The following is a 10,144-nucleotide window of genomic DNA, read 5'->3' on the forward strand; positions in this document are numbered from 1 at the left end:
ACTAGCCAATCTGATCACACGGACCACAGCCTTGTCTAACTCAATGAAACTAAGCCAAGCCGTGTGGGGCCACCCAAGACGGACGGGTCATGGTGGAGAGTTCTGACAGAATGTGGTCCACTGAATGTGGGAAAGACTATCCACTCCAGTATTCTGGCCTGGAGAATTCCATGCATCTCTGTATAGCCCATGGGGTTGCAAAGAATCAGACACAACTGAGTGACTTTCACAAACTACATTGGTTATCCAAATGAAGGAGTCTACTGAAAAACAAGTCAGAGGAATTCGGATTTGACACACAAAAAGTAGGGGCCCACTCCAGGTTCCTGAACAAAAGAATAGTGATGAGTTTAATTTTAGGAAGCTTTTCACCAATAACCTGAATCAAAATGGAATTAATTATGTAAGTTTAAGCTTCTTTTCATTTGCAAATATGATGTTAAAAGATGACAGGAAGAAAGCAAGAACCTCTTAAGTTCCATTTGTTGAGGTTCAGTTATATTGTCTTTACCAGAAAGAATAAAAATTAGAAAGAAAATATTAGGAGAGTGAACCCAAAACAGGTAAGAAGGGAGTCGGAAGCAGCTTCCACAATGTAATACAAAAAGATATGACTGAGTGTCTTCTACTTGTGAAATACTTGATATGAAGCAACCAAACATAAATAAGATCCAATTTATGTGGCCACAGAGTTTACAAGAGAGTAGAAGTGTTAAGGAATGTACATAGACACTTGAATAAATGTCATAACAGAGCTGCCAACATATCCCATGAACATTCACAGAAGGGTGAAGTCACCTGTCAGGTACATGAATCAGAGTGCGTTTTATGAAAGAGGCCAGGCTTGTTGTAAATCTCAAAATGAGCATACTGTCAAAAGGAATGGCAAGACAGCCTCAGAAAGGCAATGTTTATTCTGGGTGGTCTTGTGTCTGCTAAAAATCAGGAGTTGTTATAGAAAAGCAAGGGAGGATGGATCTTGAAGCCAACAGCAGTGTCTGGCACACATGGTTTGTATAGAGACTGTAGCAGGAAGACGCCATCCAGCTAATATCCGGAATATATGTGTGTCCTGCTGCCCAAGCTGGTTTGGAGTACGTAGCTCCTTAGCAGGAGTGTTCTGGTTAACGAAATACAGAAGTTGCTTAAGTAGGAGAGTATGACGAATGAGTTATGAGGTTACCAAAATGGGGAGATAGGAGAAGAACAATTTATCTTCTGAAGAAGTACAGAATGTAACATGTAAATACACCCAAACTTTCCATTCTTGGCTTTGCCCTTTTGGGTACCTATTCTCTTTTCATATTCAGCCCTGAATGCTAAAAATCCTTATCTTCTTGTTCCTTTGCTGTCTTTATATCTTCTTCCATAGAAATTAAAATTAAAATTTCAGGCTTGGCCATAGTTTTACTCCAAACCTTCTATTATTCAGCTGCAGTGTTGACATACTTAATCTCCTTTATGTGAAAAGTAACAAACTCAACTAGTTGGAAAACTTCAGTGCAAAGAAAACAGACAACTGAAATGATATAAACTATGGACATTTCCTTTGATTCACATTATCCTGCAGTAAAGACCTTACCTGTCTGCAAATATTACTTGGTTTCTCACTAAAACTAACCACAGAGCAATCATCTCATGCACATTTACTTAACAAAACATTAATATCCAAGTAACTGGGTTGAAAGTTTAATTTGCATACTCTTAAGCAACAATCTATCATTATTAAAGAACACTCAAACTTCCAGAGTGGCTATAAAGATTTCCCCAAAAGTCATTTTGTTGTACAACTGATTTTCTAAATATTTCATAGGACTCAAACAGGGTGCTAAAAAGAAACAATCCCAGGGGACTTCCCTGATAGTCCAGTGGTTAAGAATCTGCCTTCAAATGCAGAGGACATGGGGTTCTATCCCTGGTCAGGGAACTAATCATCTCACATGCTATGTGCCACAAATACTGAGTCCGTGAAATGAAGATGCCATGACCACAACTAAGACTTGATGCAGCCAAATATATACATTAAAAAAAAAAAAAAAAAAGAAAGAAATGTATACACTGCTGTCAAAGTTTTGATAAAAAAGTATAATAAAATATGGTCTTGAGAAACTCATGAATCTTACAGCAAAACAAGATCTTTTTGTGTCTCTTCCAAACAATGGCTGGGATTTTCCACTGAATTTCCTCCTGATGCTATTCTCAGTCTCCTTTATTGGTTCCTCCTTAACTCCTTGAGCTCTAAATGCTGATGTAGCCCAAGCCTCTGCTTTTGGATCTGTCTCTTTCCTGAGCTGATCTCAAGCAATCTCTAGGCTTTAAGCACTCCCTCTGTGGACAACTCCCAGTTTTATATCTTTAGCCCAGACTTCTTCCTTCAACTCCAGTCTCACATAGCCCCCTGCCTGTTCAATATTACATGGATGTCTAATAAGCATCTCAAATTCAGTGTATCCTGTATAGAGCTTCTGGTTTTCCCCTTAAATAAAAACTATTAATCCCAGTAACTTCCCCATTTCAATGAATGGCAACTCCATCCTTCCAAATTGATCAAATGAAAAACCTTGGTGTCATTCTTGACTCCTCTCTTCTTTCTGCATCCCCACAGCTAATTTGTAAAGAAGTCCTACTGGTTCTACCTTCATTCTTTATCCAACCTTTGGCCACTTCCCACTACTTCCTCAAATGCTTTGTGAGATCTTTCCCCCACTCTTTTATCTGGGCACACTGGCTTCCTGGCTATTCTTCTTGACACTCCAGGCATACTCTCTGCTCAAGATCTGTGACATTGTTGATCCTCCATCAAAAATTGTCTTTCTCCAGAATATCCTCATAGATGCCTTCAAGTCTTAGATTCAGAGTCATCTTCTCCGTGAGACTCTGCCTGATTAGTCTATTTGAAATTGCCACCCCTACCTTCTCTCCAACATTCTCCACCTCTTGTCTCTACTTTTCTCCATAACCCTTATCACCTTCTGAGGTAAGTTTTACTCATTGGTTTATTGTCTGTCTCCCTCACTAGAAAATCAGTTCCTTGAAGGCATGAAATTTTATTGGTTTTGTTCACCTAGAGCAATGCCTAGCACCCTAGTAAATGTTCAGTAGATAAAAGTTGAATGAATAAATAATAATGAGCATTTATGACCAACAAGGAAAAAAGTATAATTAACAAGAACTTTCATAAAGGTCAGACTCAAGAGAAGCTACCGCGCTTTTTCCCCTTTTGTGGTCCCAGCATCTATTTAACACAGTGTTTGTTATAGTAAAGGCATTCAATAAATACTACTTGATTATTTAGTAGAGAGACAGACTGCAGCTAGATTGCCTGTGTTCAAATCCCAGCTCTTCTACTTACCAGCTCTGTAACCTGGGGAAAAGCATTTAATTTCTCTGTACTTAGTATCTTCATAAAATAAGAATAATAAGTATAATAGTATAGGCATGTCTTAGAGACAATACAGGTTCAGTTCCAAACCACTGCAATAAAGCAAATATAAAGTGAGTCACATGAATTTTTTGGTTTCCCAGTGCATAGAAAACTTATGTTTACACTATACTGTAACCTATTGTGTGCAATAACAGTATGTCTAAAAAAGTGTACATACCTTAATTGGACAATTTAAGCCTTAAGGCTAAAAAAGGCTAACTATCATCTGAGCTGTCAGCAAGTCGTAGCAGTGACATCAAAGATCACCAATGACAGATCACCAAAACAAATATAATAATAATGAAAAACTTTGAACTATTGTGACAATTACCAAAATGTAACTCAGGGACAGGAAGTGAACCAAAGCTGTTGGGAAAATGTTGCCAATAGACTCGCTTGAGTCAGAGTTGCCACAAACCTTCACTTTGTGAAAAATGCAATAATCACTAAGTGCAATGAAGTGAAGCACAATAAAATGAGACGTGCCTGTAATTATACTTGGGGTTGTTGCGAGGATTAAATGAGTAAATATATTTAAAGCACAGTGGGACTTCCTGGCAGCCCAGTGGTTTGGACTCTGTGCTTCTAAAGAAGGGGGCACGGCGTCGATCCCTAGTCAGGTAACTAGTATCCTGCATGCTATGCAGTGTGGCCAAAAAAAAAAAGGTATAGTAACTGTTAGATGAAGATGATGATATTGGGCCTATGAAACTCATCACGAAATAAAAATATTCTGAATAAGCTAAAACTACCTAAGATTTTTAAATGTATAAAAGTTACATGAATTTAATCAAATAAGCAAATGATAGTATTTTACTCCCCAACTGCAAAATTCATAAATAATTACTACAACCTCCATGATAAAATCCAAACTTCCAGCACTCAAGGCCTTTTATAATTTGTATTCTACATAAAACCTGAAAGTCAACAAATTTTTTTTCAAAGAACAAGGTAAGGAATTTTCCAGAAATGTGTGATGATAAATAATGCCTCCTACTTTTATAGCATCACATGATTTTCAAAGAGCTTTTACATAGCTAATTTGTAACCATGACCACATTAAAAAAGAAACCCAGACAGGCATTATTATCTTTATTTTGCAGATAAGGAAAGCAAGATTCAAAGAGAAAAAGAGATTTGTTTGAGGTTTCATAGCTGGCAATTGATGTAACCAAGACCACCAAAATGATCAAAATACTCAATTCAAGATTGCTTCCACCACAACTTTCTATTGTTAAATGCTGAATTTAATGAGTGAGTTTTGTATCCCTTTTAGTGTTTAGCACATGCTAGGCATGATAACTGCTTAACCCATATTTGTTAACAGCTTAAGGTTTTATATATATCTATATATCTTTTGCCCTTGCTTACCAGAATTGTCGTAGAAAAAGAAAATTCATACTATTTAGCAGAAAGTAAACAAACCCCCAAAGCTTGCTAACTTTTTAGAAAAATTTTATCAAGACTTTTGTAAGGTACAAAAGCTACCTTCGATTTCTCTTGATATTCCTATTTATTATATGTTTTTCTAATAGGAAGACAACTGATATTTTTTCTAGGAGTTCTGCAAGATTATTGTCTGGGCTTTATGACCTGAGTTGTAATTTTCTTTACTTTACTTTGTATGTGTGTAGCATGCTGTTGGTCCACCAGGGAAGTCCCCTGAGTCATTTTCTTTTGAACCAAAAAATAAATCATCAGATCTTATACAATCTGCGTTTCCTTCTATATGTATGATTCCAGTCTCTCTTCCATATTTGAAGGGTCCAAGAGATTTGACTTTAATTTTTCTTGCATTGGAGTTTTAAATCTTATTATTTAACATTCCATTGCTACTCCTAACATTTTTCTAGGTATCATATAGAAAATATGAACTAAAAAATATAGGAAAGAGCATGATATTTATATTGAAGACCTTATGTTTGAAAATAATCACATTTCTAGCTGAGCTATAAGCAACAGCCTTTGAATAATTTGGCAGATACTATAGAATAGAGTTTTATCTTTTCTATTTCCACCACACCAAGCTCAGAAACACCCAGAGAATCTCTTGTTTTTCTAAGCCTGATATGAAGAGGCATCACAAACAAAAACTTTCTGGAAGAAAAAAGTAAACAAAAGAAATTTAGCCTTCTGGACTTTTGGAAAATTTAAGGGAGCAAATACAATCTTTTTGTGAGTCACCTGTGTGCTATGGTTGATCTTGTAAAAGGGCTGGAGGTGTTTCCTCCCACTGGCTACATCCTTGCTGACGCTCCTGTGAAGATCACGCCTTATTGAGGGAGCTGCCCCAGTGAAATTAACCTGCAGATTTTAAAACATTAAAAGCCAGGAAACTCACTTTCCTCAGCCTCTTCTTCCTGATCTGAATCAAGAATATATGATGAAAAGCGTGGTCTAATAAGGTTGGGGGGGCACACCCAATGTCCACATTTAGTGGACACCATATCCAGACATTGGGCAGAGAGCACATTTATATTGTGGTACAGGCTGCTCATGTAAACTGTTATTCTCTGGCACCTACGCACTAGGGCGGGAGTCCAAACTTGCGAGTGGGCAGAGAGCCATGCCAACAGATGGGCACAAGGATGACAGCCAAGGGACTATGTATGTGCATCAAGTATAGGTGTTGGGAACAGGGATTCCAACTGAGAAGATCAGAATGGCTCCCTGTCTCTAGTTTATGGTTAAGAGCTTGTCAATTCATGCCCTGTTTAATATGAAAGGACTGGAATTCCAGAGAATTGACAGGTTTTGATGAAATCTTCAATTTATTTTTATTTTCTCTGAAAAAATATGAAAATAACTTGGACATCAGCAGGAGAAAGTTTGGTGGCATTTTGTGAGCAGAATATGTTTCCCTTCTCCTGAAGTTTTCATGATTGTTAAAGTTTCTCTTTAAGAAATATTGAATTGGACCCTTTTATAGAAGTAACTCATGAATTTCTCTTAACCTCTTTACATGCATTCAACTCTGTCCTTTCAATGTCGCATATAATCCTCTAGTAAATTTACCCTAATAGATCAATGAAATTGAATTTCCTAATTTAATCATCTATTAAATCTCAAAAATGCTTGAGATCCACTCTACTTTGTCTTTGACATAGGAAAGATCATTCAGCTCAGTTCAGTTCAGTCACTTAGTCATGTCCGACTCTTTAAGACTCCATGGACTGCAGCACGCCAGGCCTCCCTGTCCATCACCAATTCCCGGAGTTTACTCAAACTCATGTCCATTGAGTCGGTGATGGATCCAACCATCTCATCCTCTGTCAGCCCCTTCTCCTCTTGCCCTCAATCTTTCCCAGCATCAGGGTCTTTTCAAATGAGTCAGTTCTTCACATCAGGTGGCCAAAGTATTAGAGTTTCAGCTTCAACATCAGTCCTTCCAATGAACACCCAGGACTGATCTCCTTTAGGATGGACTGGCTGGATCTCCTTGCATTTCAAGAGACTCTCAAAAGTCTTCTCCAACACCACAGTTCAAAACCATCAATTCTGTGGTGCTCAGCTTTCGTTACAGTCCAATACTCACATCCATACATGACTACTGGAAAAACCATAGCTTTGAGTAGACTGACTTTGTTGGCAAAGTAATGTCTCTGCTTTTTAATATGCTGTCTAGGTTGGTCATAAATTTCCTTCCAAGGAGTTAGCAACTTTTAATTTCATGGCTGCAGTCACCATCTTAAGTGATTTTAGAGCGCAAAAAATAAAGTCAGCCCCTGTTTCCACTGTTTCCCCATCTATTTGCCATGAAGTGATGGGACCGGATCCCATGATCTTAGTTTTCTGAATGTTGAGCTTTAAGTCAACTTTTTCACTCTCCTCTTTCACTTACATCAAGAGGCTCCTTCGTTCTTCTTTGCTTTCTGCCATAAGGGTGGTGTCATATGCATATCTGAGGTTATTAATATTTCTCCTGGCAATCTTGATTCCAGCTTGTGCTTCATCCAGCCCAGCATTTCTCAGATGTACTCTGCATATAAGTTGAATGAGCAGGGTGACAATATACAGCCTTGATGTACTCTTTTCCCTATTTGGAACCAGTCTGTTGTTCCATGTCCAGTTCTAACTGTTGCTTCCTGACCTGCATACAGATTTCTCAAGAGGCAGGTCAGGTGGTCTGGTATTCCCATCTCTTTCAGAATTTTCCACAGTTTGTTGTGATCTGCACAGTCAAAGACTTTGGCATAGTCAATAAAGCAGAAGTAGATGTTTTCCCGGAACTCTCTTGTTTTTTCGATTATCCAACGGATGTTGGCAATTTGATCTCTGGCTCCTCTACCTTTTCTAAATCCACCTTGGACATATGGAAGTTTGGTTCATGTACTTTTGAAGCCTGGCTTGGAGAATTCTGAGCATTACTTTACTAGCATGTGAGATGAGTGCAATTGTGCAGTAGTTTGAGCATTTTTGGCATTGCCTTTCTTTGGGATTGGAATGAAAACTGACATTTTCCAGTCCTGTGGCCACTGCTGAGTTTTCCAAATGCTGGCATATTGAGTGCAGCGCTTTCACAGGATTATCTTTTAGGATTTGAAATAGCTCAACTGGAATTCCATCACCTCCACTAGCTTTGTTCGTCGTGATGCTTCCTAAGGTCCACTTGACTTCGCATTCCAGGATGTCTGACTCTAAGCTGGTAATCACACTATCGTGATTATTTGGGTTGTGAAGGTCTTTTTTGTATAGTTCTTCTGTGTATTCTTGCCACCTCTTCTTAATATCTTCTGCTTCTGTTAGGTCCATACCATTTCTGTCCTTTATTGCGCCCATCTTTGCATGAAATGTTCCCTTGGTATCTCTATTTTTCTTGAAGAATGATTATTCAGAGGGGAATTTCTTGGTGTTTTGAGTTTTTCTTTCTAAAAATAATTTTAAAATCTTAAATCCTAAAGTAATATAATTTGAATTATAAATGGGAAGAGAGGAGATTCAGAGAATCATGTGGCTCATGTTACTTCTCTAGGCTTTTTCCTAAGTAATAAAATTAGGGAATTGGACTAGACCATCTCTGAGCTCCTCTCCAGCTACCAAACTGTATTTCTAATAGAAACAAATGAAATGGTGCCGTTCTTTCAAAATAGGAGTCAAAATTCCTAGTGAAAGTCTCCTTGTGGCTACTATGACCTCCAAAAGAGACAGGGCACAAAGATTTCCTCTATATAACCCAAGTTGTCCTGGTGTCCTAAGATTTTTAGAGACAAGTAAGTCTAGATTCATCCTCACTCTTTCAAAGGCCATCAGAAACAGATTCTCCTGATTATCCGGAACATCTCCATAAAAATAAATGTTGGGAGTTTTCTGGTTGGTGGTCCAATGGTTAAGACTTCATCTTCTAATGCAGGGGTGCTAGTTCCATCCCTGGCTGGAGCGCTAAGATCCCACATGCCCTATGGCCAAAAAACCAAAACATAAGAGCAATATTGTAACAAATTCAATAAGGCTTTAAAAAAATGTTGTTGTTTGAGAGAGCATACTATATGGTTTTGGAATCTCTGAAAACATCTCTGATGCTGTGAGACACAATTTGTAAACCAGGATTTTGAATAATAACAGCTGTAAGTTATAAAGTGTATATACTGGCATACAAACTGGTCAGTTAGTAAGAATTCAACAAAACATAATTTTATAAACAATTGTTTTTCTCTATGCATTCTTTTAAATTTTTTAAAAATGATTCTTAAGAAATTAAGTTTGAAATATTGGGATACACTTGACATTTCTTAATAAATTACACTCCTGTATCTGTAAAAAAATATTTTTAAATTTTGTATTGAGGAACAGTGTAACAGAAAGGGCCATGTATCATAAAGGTGTAGTTCATGAACTTTCATCAACTGAATATACCAGTGTAAACAGCAAAAGATCAAGAAACAGAACAACATCACACCCCAGGACTGACTCTCTTCTAGTCACTACCTCCTCAGCCCCAACCACTGTGAGGACTTCTATCAGCATAAAGTAGCTTTGATTGTATTTGACTTTAAGTGGAATCATACAACATATAGCTTCTTTCACTCAGTACTGTGAGCTGTATACTGCAAAGAAGATTTGCTGGGTCATATAGGGTATGCAGATGGTTCAGCTGTAGCAGAAAGCAGTGTTTTCTCAAATAATTGCAACCAATGTACATATATCATTCTGTGAGAGTCCCTATTGCTTCACTCCCCTTAGTATTATGGGATTTAGTATTTATATACCCATTCCAATGCAGAGTTCCAAAGAATAGCAAGGAGAGATAAGAAAGCCTTCCTCAGTGATCAAAGCAAAGAAATAGAGGAAAACAATAGAATGGGAAAGACTAGAGATTTCTTCAAGAAAATTAGAGATACCAAGGGAACATTTCATGCAAAAATGGGCGCAATAAAGGACAGAAATGGTATGGACCTAACAGAAGCAGAAGATATTAAGAAGAGGTGGCAAGAATACACAGAAGAACTATACAAAAAAGATCTTCACAACCCAAATAATCACGATAGTGTGATTACCAGCTTAGAGTCAGACATCCTGGAATGCGAAGTCAAGTGGACCTTAGGAAGCATCACGACGAACAAAGCTAGTGGAGGTGATGGAATTCCAGTTGAGCTATTTCAAATCCTAAAAGACAATCCTGTGAAAGCGCTGCACTCAATATGCCAGCATTTGGAAAACTCAGCAGTGGCCACAGGACTGGAAAAGGTCAGTTTTCATTCCAATCCCAAAGAAAGGCAATGC

This window comes from Muntiacus reevesi, chromosome 2, assembly GCF_963930625.1.
Source record: "Muntiacus reevesi chromosome 2, mMunRee1.1, whole genome shotgun sequence".
Classification (NCBI taxonomy): domain Eukaryota; kingdom Metazoa; phylum Chordata; class Mammalia; order Artiodactyla; family Cervidae; genus Muntiacus; species Muntiacus reevesi.